Source organism: Pseudophryne corroboree, chromosome 10 (assembly GCF_028390025.1).
Source record: "Pseudophryne corroboree isolate aPseCor3 chromosome 10, aPseCor3.hap2, whole genome shotgun sequence".
Taxonomy (NCBI): Eukaryota; Metazoa; Chordata; class Amphibia; order Anura; family Myobatrachidae; genus Pseudophryne; species Pseudophryne corroboree.
In genome coordinates, this window is record NC_086453.1 from 192,961,515 (window position 1) to 192,979,440 (window position 17,926).

The 17,926-nt window shown below is 45.1% G+C and overlaps 1 long non-coding RNA gene across 1 annotated transcript in view; it reads right to left on the reverse strand.

The window, feature by feature from the left end:
• Positions 1-257: 257 nt before the first annotated feature.
• LOC134965414 (uncharacterized) overlaps positions 258-17,926 on the reverse strand; it is a 56,565-nt gene continuing 38,896 nt past the window's right edge. Inside the window, exons 2-5 of the long non-coding RNA XR_010188347.1 lie at positions 17,204-17,241; positions 4,913-4,950; positions 2,600-2,706; positions 258-1,070 (exon numbers count right to left, since the gene is read on the reverse strand). This is a non-coding gene — a long non-coding RNA (uncharacterized LOC134965414). The remainder of the gene's footprint in view (positions 1,071-2,599; positions 2,707-4,912; positions 4,951-17,203; positions 17,242-17,926) is intronic.

Sequence of the window (17,926 nt, forward strand, 5' to 3'; positions counted from 1 at the left end):
ATGTTTGCCCAGCCAGTCTCACAGGAGGGAGTGTTTGCCCAGCCGGTCCCGCAGGAGGGAGTGTTTAAAAGAAAGGTAAAAGATACTACTTCACCAGCGCCCTGCTCCGTTTTACACAGAGCAATTCACCTCTTATTCTCCGTAGGGTTCTCCTAATTAGGAGGATTCATACCATGAAGTTGTTACCGGAAAAAGAGGTAAAATAAAGAAAATATAGGGTAATACCATAAAAAATACTTTAATACATCAGACTTCTATAAAACAGACATACACAATGATGTCTAATAAAAATTATGCTGGTGTGTCCACCCTCATGGAGAAACAGAAGTAATGGCTGATTACCGGTTCCCAGTGAACTGGCTTGCGTCAGTTCTAAAGCGCAAGAAAATCCAGATGGCCTCTCCCAGCTGCAGCAAGGGGATCTCCTGGTCTCAGTACTTCTCCGGGTATGTGCTCAGTCCATAGGCATCAGTATCAGCATGTAGGGGGTCATAAAAGCAGGACACCCATGCGTTCCAACCCTCCTCGGGTCTTTCTCAAGGTCTGCTTTAAAGTGGATGTCTTACAAGCGCTGATCTTCCTGTTTTATTTCCACCCTCTGGATCCTATTGGTCCCAGCACAGCTGATCCCTATACAAAGATTCACCTAAGAGTCTGTGATCATTAAGGACCAGGACCATTTCCTAACTACATACATTGTTTGCTTAGCAACCCCAATCACAGCGCATCCCCTCAATGTTCATGTGATCGCGATCACGTGACTGTAAAGTCCCCGTCCCGTATTTCTATGTATTTGTCACATGGTCTCCGTTTGTGATGATGCAATGCCGCTGTCAAGCGGATCCTCCTTTCTTCCTACTCAGCGGGTGCTGTGTATTGGTGTATTCAAGTACAGTATATCTCCAGACACTCCTCCTTCATATCACGTGATCGTATTTCTCATCACTGCCAAATTCTCTATGATGCGGCTGTTGTCATGGAGATTCTCTTAGGGCCAGGGAAGGATCTTTCTTTTGAATGATTGTGCACCCAATTCCTCAGCTCATCAAACCTATTATTTAAATGATGGGCTGTATGTAGTGAAAAGACAAATAAAAACATATTAGGATATAAACGTATGTACCATATATTTTAACACATTCAGATGGCTAAATGAAATGAAAAACTCCATCACCGCAGTGCAGATTATACTGAGAGTGTGTGTATATGATAATGAGTAATTGAAATCTAGAGAAACCATTTAATTTCAAAATCTAGGTTGAGGCCTCCTGGTTGTAGGGTGCCCAACTCATAGATCATTCTCATCTCTGCCTTTGCTAACTGTTGTGATAAGTCTCGCCTCCGCCAATGTTCCTTCACCCATTTGAGGCCCACAAACCGTTTAATAGCCCTGGTGGAGCATCCATGTTGTTTCTTGAAATGATCAGAGAGGGCATGTGTTTCAAGCCCCCTTCTGATATTCCTTAGATGCTCCCCCAGTCATACTTTCAAGGGCCTAGAGGTCCTTCCAATGTAGAATAAATTGCAATCACACTCTATTGTTTACACTACGTTTTTAGTGTTGCATGTGATGAAGTCCCTAATTTCGGATTTATTCCCATTAATAGTCACATCACATGTTTTACTTTGATCTTTCATTTTGATCTCCCTACATGCAACACAATTCATACACCGATGGAATCCTTTTGTCTTGATTCCTGGTCGTGCAGTTGGAGGCAAAACACTCCGCACGAGACTGTTCCCTAACTTGGGTGCTTTTCTATAAACGCATTTGGGTTTAGTGGGGAGCTGTGGTCCCAAAATAGGATCCTTCTGTAGAATCCCCCAATGTTTAGTAAATGTTTTTTCAATAAACTTGGATTGATTGTTAAATGTGGTTACAAAAGCTCACTGGAAGTTTCCCTGGTTATCATTTTGTCTGGTTTCATCCTTCCTCTTTAGAAGGAGGTTCCTATCTATCTCGTTCACCTCCCTAACTGCTTTTTCTACTAACTCTGTGTTGTATCCACAGGACACAAACTTAGTTTGCATTTCTCCTGCTTGTTTGGAATATACATCCATATTCGAGCAGTTTCTCTTCACTCTCTTCAGTTGTCCTACTGGTATAGTTTGTAGCCAGTTTGGATGATGGCAACTACTGGCATTAATGTAGCTTAATGAATCCATTGGTTTTAGGTAATTCTTCATTTGGATATCATTTCCTTCTACATATATTGTAAGATCCAAAAAATTAATTAGTTCTTTACTAATAGTGAAGGTAATCTCAATATTAAGCGGGTTATTGTTTAAATAGAGACAAAAATCATTCAGAGATGTTTCGTCCCCTTGACATACAAAAAGGATGTCATCTATGTATTGGGACCAGGACACCAAGTTCACCCCAAACTGATGACCACTCCAGATGTATTGATTTTTGTCTCTATTTAAACAATAACCCACTTAATATGAATAGTTGGCCAACTGGTGATCAAGCCTTAACGTGGTGAAACGTACGTTCAGTCAATGGATCTCAGTCAATAGCTTCCTGGCTCCTCACTGCAGGGAGAAGCTGCTCACGATATGTGAGATTAACCGCTATCCGCAGCCGCAACATACTCACCCCAGCATATGAAATACTGTTATCTATGGTCCGGTAACTAACAAGCTCCTCTTGCACATGATCTTTTCTTCTGGCACTCGCGTGTCTCCTGCTGATGAATTTGAGCCCTGCAATGCCATAGGTAACAGCAAACACAGTGGTGTTATATCTGTTTTTCCAAACAGCCCAGCAATTCCCCTCACTCTCACCTATCATCCACTCAGATAAAGATGATGGGCAGCAGATGAGGAGGGTGCAACTTGGACTGCACTTTCCTATTTTTATATATATATATATATATATATATATGTTATTTGTTAGAATTACTACAATAGGCACACTACGCAATTTCAGCAAAGTACTAAGAGTATACTTACATCCATACTAGCCCATAGCCTACGTAAAGATCTACATTTATGCCACACAATATTATTTTGCGGAACAGTACCAAGATTATACTTGTATCCATACCAGCTTATAGCTCATGTAAAGATTTACATTCATGCCAGACAATACATTATTTTTTAAACTTTTCAGGCTTTATCTTGTTCCCTGTTGGCACATTTGAATCCTGCAATGCCACAGGCAACAGGATTAATCTAACACCAGACACAGGGTGACATAGTAATGCTATATCTATTTTTCTAACAGCCCGGCTATCACTCTCACTCTCACCCATTATCCGCTGGCAGGAAGATAATGGGCAGCAGATGAGGGTGATTGCGCTATGGACCGTACTACTCTCTATACATGTGTAGCCCTTTGTATGTATATAGGTATTTAGAAAAATGTCCTTTCCCCCTGTGAACATGAAGGTTTCAGAGTAATGATAGTTATAAAGTTATAGTTGTTATAATAATCATTGTTTATAGTGATATATCATAATGCAATATAAAGAGCCTGTTATAATAATATTCAAGATATTAGAGGGGCTCATGGCATTATTATCAGGTGGTGATGGAGAGCGTGAGCGGCTAGAGAGAAACTTCCAGGAGGGGCACGAGAGAGACGCGATGGATGGTTAAACGGCTCGTGCGGGAGGGGAGACGGACTGATACGCGGAGGAGAGAAGGGTTGGAGAGAGACTCACGGCACCGGAAGGACGGCTCCGCTAGTACCTCCAGCAGACATAGCCCTTGATCCACAGTAGGAAAAGACCCTAGCTGAGGACCGGACGAAAGGGATAGGAGGCGGCTTCCCGGAATGTAAACCCCCAATGCTGAGGAGAGAGATCGTACCTGCAACGGACCGGCGGGTCACACTGAGACAGCCCAGCCATGAACAGCAGTGAACACTCCCCACTGTGACACCCATAACCCCCACAGGAGAAGGCAACTCCGACCACGGAAGCTATTGGGGTATATTGATTCGGTCTACAATGGTCCCGCTGCTGTCGATGAGCTGGCCAGGACTCTGGGTCCTCCTATGGACGGTATGATAAAAAGGTATTGCGCAGGGGGAGCAGTGACGCACTTTGGGGCCACCCTTATGGAGATCCCTCCTTTATGGTAATCTACACAGGCACTTCTGGAGGGGGAGTACTTAAGACAATGTAGTCCTCTGTCCCTGTAGTCCTCTGTCCCTACCATTTGAGGATCAGTTTAGAATCATTACACTGCAGGCTCTAAGGGATACTCTTAATTAAAACAATAAAGACTGTATTACACCAGAGGGCAACTCATCCACGGAATATCTCCTGTATGCACAGAGTACCCCACAGAAGGGAAAGCAGGGGTACACAGATATCTCATAGCCCCCTTATTATTGGTAACTATACGTTATCTATTTACTGCATAGTTGGGGGAGATCTATGGAAGCAAGATTGATTGACATCCCGTAACGGATGATGATTGACATAATTGGCTATTAGGCCTAAAGAAAATATATAAAGGAGATTTAAGTTATTTCAGATCCCCATCTTAATAAAATTCAAGTTCAGAGTTACGCATCGGGACTTCCTCCCCTAACATTGGATAGAAAGCTTCTTCAAGGGCCCCAACAGTGCACCAACGACTCCTTCAGCCTACATAAGTGAAGTACCCGGGCAGCACACCTATCTTTAATCTACTTTTGAGTGTTTTGGTCAGTACTGGGATTGGAACTGATGTTAACCTGAGAGTTGGTATTGGTTATTAATTAGAACCAGTTCTAAAATATTGTTATGCATGCAGTTTATTTGGTAATAATAATATTAATAAATTATATTAATTTACCTACAGGTAATTAAATGTAAACCCTTTATTTAGTATGAGGTATGGTTCCAATGATATAATGTTGTATATAGACACTGATATAATATTGGAGTGTTAATAAAATATTTAATCTGTTACTTACCTGTTACTGGAATTCTCACGGAGAAGTGTTTGACAGATCTGAAAGACAAAAGGTTGGTGTCACATTTATTAATTGTTTAAGGATAAATACTCTTAAACGAAGGGCTTCCCCAAGCGAGCCCTTGAATATTAAGGCTTGGGTGGAGGCACTCATAATTAATGCTAAAGTAATCTATGACTCTTCTGAAACCCAAAGGAAAGGAGGGTTACATGTGGAGGCACTGCTGAGATCCCTATACTACTGTTGTCTCCTGGTTACCAAAATTATTGTCAGTATGGAAAGTATTACTGAAGTTGACGTGGGGCGATGGTGCCAAGAGAAAGGGGTAGATCCTATATACTGTTTTGGGTTACGAGGAAATATGGTCACTGTAACGGATGAAGATATGTTAAAGACTGTGGGGAATTTATGTGGTGTAATTCAACCCTGTATAGTTGATAAATGGTCCGGCCCATATGGAAATGTTTGTGCTGTCTTAATGAAGAATGAACATCCATTGGACCGAACCCTTATTACCAGTATGGTATTATTAGAAGGCACTATGGGAAGGAAAGTACAGATAATGTGGCCTGAAGAAAGGAATGAAGAGGAAGCGGCCGAAGTAGCTCAAGGGGAAGCCTTAGATGGTCCCGGAATGGGGGAACCCCGGTCAGGGGGTTGTTTCCCGACTACGGGGAAAGAAGGGGATTCTACCCCGAATGGTCTATCTGATACTCCAGTAGATAATGTCGTGGATAAAGTGGTAAACCAACTGGAAAGGTGGCATTATGAAGGCGGATACCGACGATTAAGAATCTTTTCCGGAATTATCCCTGTTCCAGCTGGAGAAGAAACATATGAAATGTGGCGGGAAGCGGCAATACAGCATTCTGAGGAATGGCAATGCCCCGAACATATAAGGCGACAACGGGTGGTCGAGAGCTCACGTGGACCTGCCATGGGGGTAATCCAGGCTACTCGCCGGAGTAACCCTACTGCCACCCTGAAGGATTATATCGAAGCACTGGATTATTCTTTTGGAACATTGGAAGATGTGGGAGATTTGATGGCCCGATTGAACTGTACGTATCAAGACTATGGAGAGACTTTGACTCATTATATATACCGGGTCGACCGATTAATATATAAGATTGTGGACAAAGGCGACCTTAGTCCCGAGGTAGTTAACGAAAAAAGGTTACATCAAGTCTTAAAAGGGGCTCTGACTAATAACCCAGTAGCTCAAAGATTAAGATGCACTATGGCTAGAAAGACCCCTTCTACATTGACAGAGTTAGTTAAGGAGGTAAAATTGGAAGAGGTCCAAATTGAAACATGGGAAAAGTCTGTTAGAAAAGTTAAAGTGGTGTTACCATCGGCTGACACTCCTCATCCTACTCTAGATGACCGAATATTAAAATTAATGGAGGAGCAGAACAAGAAAATCGATCAACTAATTGCTTTACAGACTTCACCACAAACACTTACGACAACTCGGACATCTGGATGGGGTAGAGGACTCAATCGGAGGGGAGGACCTCAAACAAATATAGAGTGTTATAGCTGCGGGCAGCTAGGGCATCGGTCTTTTGAATGTCCCCTATATGTCACAATCCTGACTGTAGGTTTCATATTTGGTGACTTACCCCTGCCATCTGTCCCGGATCCTGTGTATTTTTACCCACTGAGTTAAACAGCTTGTCAGCACTATGAGTTTTCCTGAGTTCTCTGCCTGAAAGGTAATAGTTAATTAGCTCCACCTGTGGTGATCTCCTGTGTGAGGCTGAATTCAGCAATCTGAAGTTTAGGCCTAAAAGCCAGCATCCTATGTTTTGCAGAAGTTCAGGCTTTAGTGTTCTCTCGGCCTGCTAGGCCTCACTCTACATCACAGCCTAGTCTAGAGTACTCACATGACAGTGACTGTTCACCTGACCCAGAGTTGTCCAATCCTCTGCCAGCCTGAGACTCTCTGCATCACCTAATCCTGCTCACCAATCATCAAGGACCAGGAAGTATAAGTTGGGAGACTGAGTTGGAAACTGGGCCAGTTCCTTGTGTCACACACAGCTCTGTGTGAGCCTTAAAGCTGAGCTCCCTAAAGGTAACCTTTGTACTTTAGTTCCTGTGGAAACTCTGTTCCCTTGTTACCCCGTTTGGTTTACTTTTGTGTTGCCACTGATATTCACTATTTCCACGAGTCTCAATGTAAAGGCACAGCTGCAGTGGTTCATCTTAAAGGCACAGTACTGTATTCCGTAGTCTCAACTGAAAACCACAGCTGCCGTGTTTCATCTTTACTGCTGTTGTAGTTGTGATCTCCAGAGCTCCCGTATCCCTGTCACTTCCGTGCCTCAGCATCTCCATGCCTCAGCACCTCCGTGCCTCAGCACCTCTGTGCCTCAGCACTTCCGTGCCTCAGCACCACCGTGCCTCAGCACCTCCGTGCCTCAGCACCACCGTGCCTCAGCATCTCCGTGCCTCAGCACCTCCGTGCCTCAGCACCTCCGTGCCTCAGCATCTCCGTGCCTCAGCACCTCCGTGCCTCCAAACACCCGGTGCTCACAAGCGTAGTTGTTGTTTCCAGCATCCGGTACTCCTTAATTCATTCCTCAGCACCTTTTCAAGTTCTGTCTTTCAGGAGACCTCCAGCATCCATACGTGCTTCCTGTCTGCCGATTAAATCCTGCATGAGGAGAACCTAGATTCGGCCATCTCTGCTGTGGTTCCTCTTCCCGGTCACCGGAAGAAACCCCGAGCCCACAACACTCCCAAACCAGGTCAGTGAAAGTATTCACATAGTCCTCCAGTCGCCCGCACAGACTTCACTAACACCGGGTTCACAAAACCACAGTCATGACAGTAGGAACTGGCCACATGGACCCGGCCGAAAGTGTTTGTCTGACGCAGGACCTCCTAAACAATATTGCAGGACGCTTGGAAGGTCTGGAGTCGACTCAGCATCAATTGGCACAGTGTCTGCAGCGGAATTCGTTCTCCAGAGATTCTCTGACCTTCTGCACTAAGACTCCTGGCCAACTGCAGATTTTCTACCAGATGTTATTACAGTTACAAGAACTTTTGTCTAGTATTCTTTCTGTGATGTCTGATCTCTTCAGGAATACTACCAACGTTGTTGATCCTGTTTTGTCCCATCCAGTTAATAGAGTCTCTTCCTCTGTGCAAGGAAAAGTTGTTCATCAGAGCTATCCATGGCCCAAACTCTCTGAAGCTGAATGTCAGCGGCGTAGGGAGCTACACCTCTGTCTTCACTGTGGAAATTCTGTTCATTTTGTTAAAGACTGCATTCTTCGTAAGCCAGGGAATGGTGACAAATCCCAGTATCACAGTGCTCATGTCTACAAGTCATCCAAAGTAGCCGATCCTGCTACTGCTGACAGGGGTATCAAGATGGCTACTCTGAAAGAAACTCAAATTTATGACTGGGGTCCGGTGATTAAAAGACCTTATCCCAAGTTGGGTGTCCAGAGAAGAATGTTCAAGCCATTTAGAGTCACAGAGGAGTCCGTGTCTACAGCCCAAGGAGGGGCGTCCGTGTCTACAGCCCAAGGAGTGGCGTCCGTGTCTACAGCCCAAGGAGGGGCATCCGTGTCTTCAGCCCCAGTGAGGGGTTCAGAGTGTCCAGTGCCAGGAGGGGGTTCTTCAGAGTGTCCAGCCCCAGGAGGGGGTTCTTCAGAGTGTCCAGCCCCAGGAGAGGGTTCAGTGTCCAGCCCCAGGAGAGGGTTCTTCAGAGTGTCCAGCCCCAGGAGGGGGTTCTTCAGAGTGTCCAGCCCCAGGAGGGGGTTCTTCAGAGGATCCAGTGCCAGAGAGTCTTCAGAGCGTTGCCCAGCCAGAGAGTCTTTAGAGCGCTGCCCAGCCAGAGAGACTACAGAGCGCTGCCCAGCCAGAGAGTCTTCAGAGCGCTGCCCAGCCAGAGAGTCTACAGAGTGCTGCCCAGCCAGAGAGACTACAGAGCGCTGCCCAGCCAGAGAGTCTACAGAGCACTGCCCAGCCAGAGAGTCTACAGAGCGCTGCCCAGCCAGAGAGTCTACAGAGCGCTGCCCAGCCAGAGAGTCTACAGAGTGCTGCCCAGCCAGAGAGTCTACAGAGTGCTGCCCAGCCAGAGAGTCTACAGAGTGCTGCCCAGCCAGAGAGTCTACAGAGTGCTGCCCAGCCAGAGAGTCTACAGAGTGCTGCCCAGCCATAGAGTCTACAGAGTGCTGCCCAGCCCCGTGAAGTGGGGGCTCTTGCCTCAGCCCAGCCCCGTGAAGTGGGGGCTCTTGCCTCAGCCCAGCCCCGTGAAGTGGGGGCTCTTGCCTCAGCCCAGCCCCGTGAAGTGGGGGCTCTTGCCTCAGCCCAGCCCCGTGAAGTGGGGGCTCTTGCCTCAGCCCAGCCCCGTGAAGAGGGGGCTCCTGCCTCAGCCCAGCCCCGTGAAGAGGGGGCTCCTGCCAGTCCAGCAATATTCCAGGCTCCGCCTGGTCAGTCCGTCCCGGTTCCAGCCGGTCCAGCAATACTCCAGGCCCTGCCTGGTCAGTCCGTCCCGGTTCCATCCGGTCCAGCGATACTCCAGGACCAGCCTGGTCAGTCTCCGTTGGCTCCAGCCAATTCAAGTATCCTCGGATCCAATCCAGTCCTACTCGTCCAACCAAAGATTTCTCTAGTTTCAGCCTCTAAGCTTTCATCTGATGGTTTACCACCTATTTACTTTGATGGAGATTTATTGCAATATGCCGCTCTGGTTGAACAATTTCTCTCTCTGATGGAGTCTGATCCTTCAGGTGCAGTAACTCCTTCCAACGCTACTCAATATCTGTTCCTGGCATTCAGAGGAAGAGCTTTGGAGTGGGCCAACATGCTTTTTGAGAGTAATGATCCTGTGTTCCATGACTTACGGACTTTTAGTAATGCTGTGGTTAAAGAATTTAGTCCTAAACCTTTAGAATCTGACTCGGTAAAAGAATCATGCTCTAAAGGGAATGCAGAAGGAAGTTTGTGCTGTCCTCCCAGGGATAGTCTAAGAATCTCCTTCGGTAAGAATCCGACCATTAAAATTGCTCATGTAGGAGTCTCTCCTAGCCCAGAGAGTTTAAAACTCCAGTGCACCTCCTTTTCATCTGCTAACTGTGTATCTAAGGGGGATTCATATCTTCCATTATACTTGGACTCAGACTCTGAATTTGATCCAGTTCATGATGCTACTCCTTTCTTGGGAGGTCCCATGTTTTCTAAGGAAGGTTTTTCTTTCCAGGAGATTCCGCTCTCCTTGGTCAAAACCAAATGTTCCCGTAAGAAGAAGAGGCATCAACGAAGGTCCTAAATTCTTCTGTATGAATTTCTCAAGTTACGCGAAGATTCAAGATGGGTGTCCGGAGTCCACCCTTGAAGAGGGGGGTACTGTCACAATCCTGACTGTAGGTTTCATATTTGGTGACTTACCCCTGCCATCTGTCCCGGATCCTGTGTCTTTTTACCCACTGAGTTAAACAGCTTGTCAGCACTATGAGTTTTCCTGAGTTCTCTGCCTGAAAGGTAATAGTTAATTAGCTCCACATGTGGTGATCTCCTGTGTGAGGCTGAATTCAGTAATCTAAAGTTTAGGCATAAAAGCCAGCATCCTATGTTTTGCAGAAGTTCAGGCTTCAGTGTTCTCTCGGCCTGCTAGGCCTCACTCTACATCACAGCCTAGTCTAGAGTACTCACATGACAGTGACTGTTCACCTGACCCAGAGTTGTCCAATCCTTTGCCAGCCTGAGACTCTCTGCATCACCTAATCCTGCTCACCAATCACCAAGGACCAGTAAGTATAAGTTGGGAGACTGAGTTGGAAACTGGGCCAGTTCCTTGTGTCACACACAGCTCTGTGTAAGCCTTAACGCTGAGCTCCCTAAAGGTAACCTTTGTACTTTAGTTCCTGTGGAAACTCTGTTCCCTTGTTACCCCGTTTGGTTTACTTTTGTGTTGCACTGATATTCACTATTTCCACGAGTCTCAATGTAAAGGCACAGCTGCAGTGGTTCATCTTAAAGGCACAGTACTGTATTCCATAGTCTCAACTGAAAACCACAGCTGCCGTGTTTCATCTTTACTGCTGTTGTAGTTGTGATCTCCAGAGCTCCCGTATCCCTGTCACTTCCGTGCCTCAGCATCTCCGTGCCTCAGCACCTCCGTGCCTCAGCACCTCCATGCCTCAGCATCTCCGTGCCTCAGCACCACCGTGCCTCAGCATCTCCGTGCCTCAGCATCTCCGTGCCTCAGCACCTCCGTGCCTCAGCACCTCAGTACCTCAGTGCCTCCAAACATCCAGTGCTCACAAGCGTAGTTGGTGTCGCCAGCATCCGGTACTCCTTAATTCATTCCTCAGCACCTTTTCAAGTTCTGTCTTTCAGGAGACCTCCAGCATCCATACGTGCTTCCTGTCTGCCGACCAAATCCTGCATGAGGAAAACCTAGATTCGGCCATCTCTGCTGCGGTTCCTCTTCCCGGTCACCGGAAGAAACCCCGAGCCCACAACACTCCCAAACCAGGTCAGTGAAAGTATTCACATAGTCCTCCAGTCGCCCGCACAGACTTCACTAACACCGGGTTCACAAAACCACAGTCATGACACTATATCGGTATGACACCCGAGGAAGCAACCAACATAGGAGGAGGGAGACTCTGGAGGAAAACGAGAACGGGAGCCCTGTGGACCCCTCACAGGCTCCCCGATCATAAAGGTTCAAGCAATGGGGAGTGCTCAGTGGTCTCAGAATCTTCCGGAAAATTTACTGGGACATGCACCATTAACTAGAGCTATTATACATGGAAAAGGCTGCACTATTCTAATGGATAGTGGGTCGCAAGTATCCATTGTCTTTGAGTCCTGGTACCATGAACATCTTTCAGATATCCCCATTCAACCTCTAAGTGGACTCACCATCTGGGGACTGAGTGAGCAACGGTATCCCTATCTAGGGTATATTATCACGCAAATTACCTTTAAACCGGGCTTGGGCTCCCCCAATGAGACTGTTCCATTGATAGCTCTAGTTTGTCCGGATTCTCCAGGAGACAATGGAAATTTACCCGTTATTGTGGGCACTAATACTAACATGTACCGTAATCTCATTAAGTGGTGTGAAAAACAAGAACTTGAACACCAAGTCCATCGGGGAACAGAAGAAATGGAAGGAAAATGTATGTACCTAACACAAAATGACTGTTTATCTGAAGGGACTAGGGCCTCAGAACCATGTGATAAGGGGCATGCTACCTTAAGACTTAACTTAGAATCTTGTTTTGAGGGAAGTTACATCCATGAGGACAGTAAACAACTTTTGATGGAACAATTATTACAGAGGGAGGCAGTCTTTGCCAAAGATGAATGGGATCTAGGGTCTGCTATAGAAGTTGAACATCATATTAAATTGACGGATGAAACGCCTTTCCGGGAAAGGTCGAGGCGGCTGGCGCCCGCTGATTTCGAGGATGTACGGAATCATCTAAAAGGGCTACTGGAGAATCAAGTAATTGCGGATTCCGAAAGTCAATATGCCTCCCCTATAGTTGTGGCAAGAAAGAAAAATGGGGAGATTAGACTGTGCATAGAATACCGCACGTTGAACAGCCGAACTGTCCCTGACCAATACACCGTTCCTAAGGTCGATGAAGCATTAGATTGTCTGCCTGTGGTTTTCGGTGTTGGACCTCCGCTGTGGGTACTACCAGATTCCCATGAGTCCATCTGATAGATCCAAGACGGCGTTCATATGTCCTATTGGGTTTTTCGAATTTCTGAAGATGCCTCAAGGTATAACTGGAGCCCCAGCCACCTTCCAGCGGACTATGGAACGAACCATGGGCGTCGGGAAGTGTTAGTTTATTTGGATGACATCATTGTCTTTGGTAAGACTCTTCAAGAACACAATGAGAGATTGATAAAAGTATTAGATCGGTTACAATCCCAAGGGCTTAAATTGTCGATTGACAAGTGCAAATTCTGTCGTTCATCTGTCAAATATTTAGGGCATATCGTAAGTCGACAAGGGATAGCAACTGACCCTGATAAAGTCAACACTGTACAGAATTGGCCAAGACCCGAAAATCTCAAGTATTTGCGATCATTTTTGGGATTTTGCGGGTATTATCGCAAATTTGTCCCTCTGTATTCTCAAATCGCCCGACCACTCACAGATCTTACCCGAGGGTATCCGCCACGGAAGGGGGAGTACTACCATCCCAGGCAGAAAACCTTAGCTCGAGATTATTTTAAACCTAGAGAACCTTTTGGAAGTAGATGGACCACAGCATGTGAAGAGGCTTTTACCAAATTAAAAGATCAATTAACACACTCTACAGTATTAGCGTATGCAAACCCTGATCTTCCCTATGAAGCCCACATAGATGCATCATTTGATGGTCTAGGAGGTGTTTTATATCAGCAGCAAGATCAACAACTCAGACCAGTGGCGTAAGTTAGTCGGGAACTATCTCAAAGTGAGAAGAAATATCCTGTGCATAAATTGGAGTTTCTCGCTCTTACGTGGGTAGTAACTGAGAAGTTTCATGACTATCTTTATGGTGCTAGGTTTGTGGTCCAAACCGATAACAATCCCTAACATACATCCAGACAACAGCTAAACTTGATGCTACAGGACATCGATGGTTGGACGCTCTAAGCAATTATAATTTCACCATAAAATACCGACCCGGTAACAGTAATCAGGATGCCGATGCTCTATCCCGAATGCCCCGTAGACAAGTTAATGAAGATATCCCGGAATGGGTAGAAGTTCCTGCAGCAGATGTAAAGGTACTTTGTCATCAGATCAGCATTACTAGGACATCAATGGTAGTGGCCATTACATTGATTGGAGCCACAGAACAAGCTATACCGCATCAGTATTGTAGGCTGAATCGAGCCGAGGTAGATGGAATGGAACTAATCAGCTCGGCACAGATGGCAATGGAACAGAAAGCAGATGAAGATATTTCCCCAATAGTCCGTATTTTAGAAGGATGTCCAGTACATGTCCAAGAAGAGAATTTTACGCCAAAAGCACGAATGTTGATTCGTCAGCTAAAGCGACTAATCTTACAAGATGGACTAGTTTATAGGAGCAGCATACGGCCTGATGGCAGCAAAAGATTACAATTGGTACTACCCGGTAACTATCTGAGTTGCATGATAGGCATGGCCATTTGGGATACGACAAACCCCAAGGATTAATTGCTGATCGCTTCTTCTGGCCTTTCATGAACAAAGATATTGAAAGTTACTGCAAGACATGTGGGAACTGTATACTGAGGAAAACACTTCCCTCAAGGGCAGCTCCATTAGTAAACATTCAAAGCTCGGGGCCCATGGACTTAGTATGCATCGAATTTTTAAGCTTGGAAGAACCGGGAGGGAAGGATGGAAACATCTTAGTGATTACAGACCATTTCACTAGGTATGCGCAGGCTTACGTGACCCCAAATCAGAAAGCCGTTACCGTAGCTAAAACCCTATGGGAAAAGTTTTTTCAGAATTACGGATTACCAGCAAGAATACATTCAGATCAAGGATGAGACTTCGAAAGTAGACTAATTACGGAACTCTGCCTGTGTTGCGGGATAAGAAAATCCCGAACTACTCCCTACCATCCCCAAGGGGATCCACAACCTGAAAGGTTCAATAGGACGTTATTAAATATGCTAGGAACCTTGAGTCCAACACAAAAATACCAGTGGAAGCAACATATTTCCTCTTTAGTGCATGCATATAACTGCACTAAGAATGGATCTACAGGGTATACACCTTATTTCTTAATGTTTGGAAGAGAAGCTAGACTACCCATTGATGTTTGTTTGGGGACACCGTCATATGCCAATGCTTCTTCCCATAATCAATACGTAAAATGCCTTCAGAAGCAGTTAAAAAACGCCTATCAATTAGCTCAAGCTGCTGCCAAACGCTCTGGAGAAAAGAACAAAACTCAATATGATCGTCATGTAAGAGAGCATCGGTTGCTTCCTGGAGACAAAGTATTTCTTCGAATATTTGGGGTTCCAAGAAGTCGAAAACTCACTAATCGATGGCGACCCAATCCATATATTATTCTAAAACAACTTCCAGACCTTCCCGTCTATCAATTGGTACCCGAAGATGGAATAGGTTCCCCGGTAACTTATCATCGTCAGCACCTATTACCTATATCTCATGATACCCGATGGAGAAGTAGTAGTGGTGATACAGAAAAAGGCACTTCTCTTCATGGATCAAGGACGTTGGGTACTACCTCCAAGAAAATGGACACTTTAGTAGAAGAAGTTGAAGAGGATGAGGAATATTATAGTGGAAGATACTATAAAGAGGAGGAGCCTTCGGGGCCTAGTGGAGGAACCGCAGAGGATACCCACCAGCGGAATAATTGGGATAATGTTTCTTCCATGTATGGTAAGGAGGGAGATATGGAAGACATCAGTAGGATTGATGAAAGAAGTGACTACGAAGGTATCAATGTACCTGTAGGGGGGGAGATATGGGGGAGAACAACCCTGAATCAGAAGCGGGTTCTATTCCTTTACCTAGGCCTCAAAGAGTACGGAGGCCCCCTAGGGTACTCAGCTATGACCAATTGGGAATTCCTACGGAAGTACCTTTGGTAGTACACTCCACTCCAGTGTTACCCTGGCCCTATTTTGAACCGGTAGATTATATGGGGTGGTGATTTCCTAATTCCATTCATTAGAATCACTAGGGGGAGAATGTAGCCCTTTGTATGTATATAGGTATTTAGAAAAATGGCCTTTCCCCCTGTGAACATGAAGGTTTCAGAGTAATGATAGTTATAAAGTTATAGTTGTTATAATAATCATTGTTTATAGTGATATATCATAATGCAATATAAAGAGCCTGTTATAATAATATTCAAAATATTAGAGGGGCTCGTGGCATTATTATCAGGTGGTGATGGAGAGCGTGAGCGGCTAGAGAGAAACTTCCAGGAGGGGCACGAGAGAGACGCGATGGACGGTTAAACGGCTCGTGCGGGAGGGGAGACGGACTGATACGCGGAGGAGAGAAGGGTTGGAGAGAGACTCACGGCACCAGAAGGACGGCTCTGCTAGTACCTCCAGCAGACATAGCTCTTGATCCACAGGAGGAAAAGACCCTAGCTGAGGACCGGACGAAAGGGATAGGAGGCGGCTTCCCGGAATGTAAACCCCCAATGCTGAGGAGAGAGATCGTACCTGCAACGAACCGGCGGGTCACACTGAGACAGCCCAGCCGTGAACAGCAGTGAACACTCCCCACTGTGACACCCATAACCCCCACAGGAGAAGGCAACTCCGACCACGGAAGCTATTGGGGTATATTGATTCGGTCTGCAACGGTCCCGCTGCTGCCGATGAGCTGGCCAGGACTCTGGGTCCTCCTATGGACGGTATGATAAAAAGGTATTGCGCAGGGGGAGCAGTGACGCACTTTGGGGCCACCCTTATGGAGATCCCTCCTTTATGGTAATCTACACAGGCACTTCTGGAGGGGGAGTACTTAAGACAGTGTAGTCCTCTGTCCCTGTAGTCCTCTGTCCCTACCATTTGAGGATCAGTTTAGAATCATTACACTGCAGGCTCTAAGGGATACTCTTAATTAAAACAATAAAGACTGTATTACACCAGAGGGTAACTCATCCACGGAATATCTCCTGTATGCACAGAGTACCCCACAGAAGGGAAAGCAGGGGTACACAGATATCTCATAGCCCCCTTATTATTGGTAACTATACGTTATCTATTTACTGCATAGTTGGGGGAGATCTACGGAAGCAAGATTGATTGACATCCCGTAACGGATGATGATTGACATAGTTGGCTATTAGGCCTAAAGAAAATATATAAAGGAGATTTAAGTTATTTCAGATCCCCATCTTAATAAAATTCAAGTTCAGAGTTACGCATCGGGACTTCCTCCCCTAACATTGGATAGAAAGCTTCTTCAAGGGCCCCAACAGTGCACCAACGACTCCTTCAGCCTACATAAGTGAAGTACCCGGGCAGCACACCTATCTTTAATCTACTTTTGAGTGTTTTGGTCAGTACTGGGATTGGAACTGATGTTAACCTGAGAGTTGGTATTGGTTATTAATTAGAACCAGTTCTAAAATATTATTGTTATGCATGCAGTTTATTTGGTAATAATAATATTAATAAATTGTATTAATTTACCTACAGGTAATTAAATGTAAACCCTTTATTTAGTATGAGGTATGGTTCCAATGATATAATGTTGTATATAGACACTGATATAATATTGAAGTGTTTATAAAATATTTAATCTGTTACTTACCTGTTACTGGAATTCTCACGGAGAAGTGTTTGACAGATCTGAAAGACAAAAGGTTGGTGTCACATTTATTAATTGTTTAAGGATAAATACTCTTAAACGAAGGGCTTCCCCAAGCGAGCCCTTGAATATTAATGCTTGGGTGGAGGCACTCATAATTAATACTAAAGTAATCTATGACTCTTCTGAAACCCAAAGGAAAGGAGGGTTACACATGTATTGAATGTATTATGGAATATATGACATCATGAAATGTATTTATGGTGATATCATGAATAACACAGATGATTGCAGACATTGATTGCAGATCCTTATATGGTCTTGCATAAATGGTAATAAGAAAAACAATAGTGTAAATTCCTGGCGCAAAGTTATCAGCCCAATCTAAATCCTCAACAGATCCGTCCAAATAACAGATCAAAGAAATACTCAAATACAAAAAAATGAAAGGATAGATCAAAGGCGATAACACAATCTTTACAGTAAGATATACGTCACATGTTCTGTTGTCCCTTGGGGTGATCGCTGTATCAAAAGTCTCTTAATGTTCAGACGTCAAACATGAAAAAAAGGAGATAATACAATCTATGTGTAATATTGCTTAAAACACTGGAAATAAACAGCTTGTGAGTGTCCAGAAAAAAGAGGCCTAAAGTGCCAGAGCCCAATTTGATGGTAGATAGGGATAGTGTCTCGCCACCACTCCGCAGATAATTTTGGACGTAC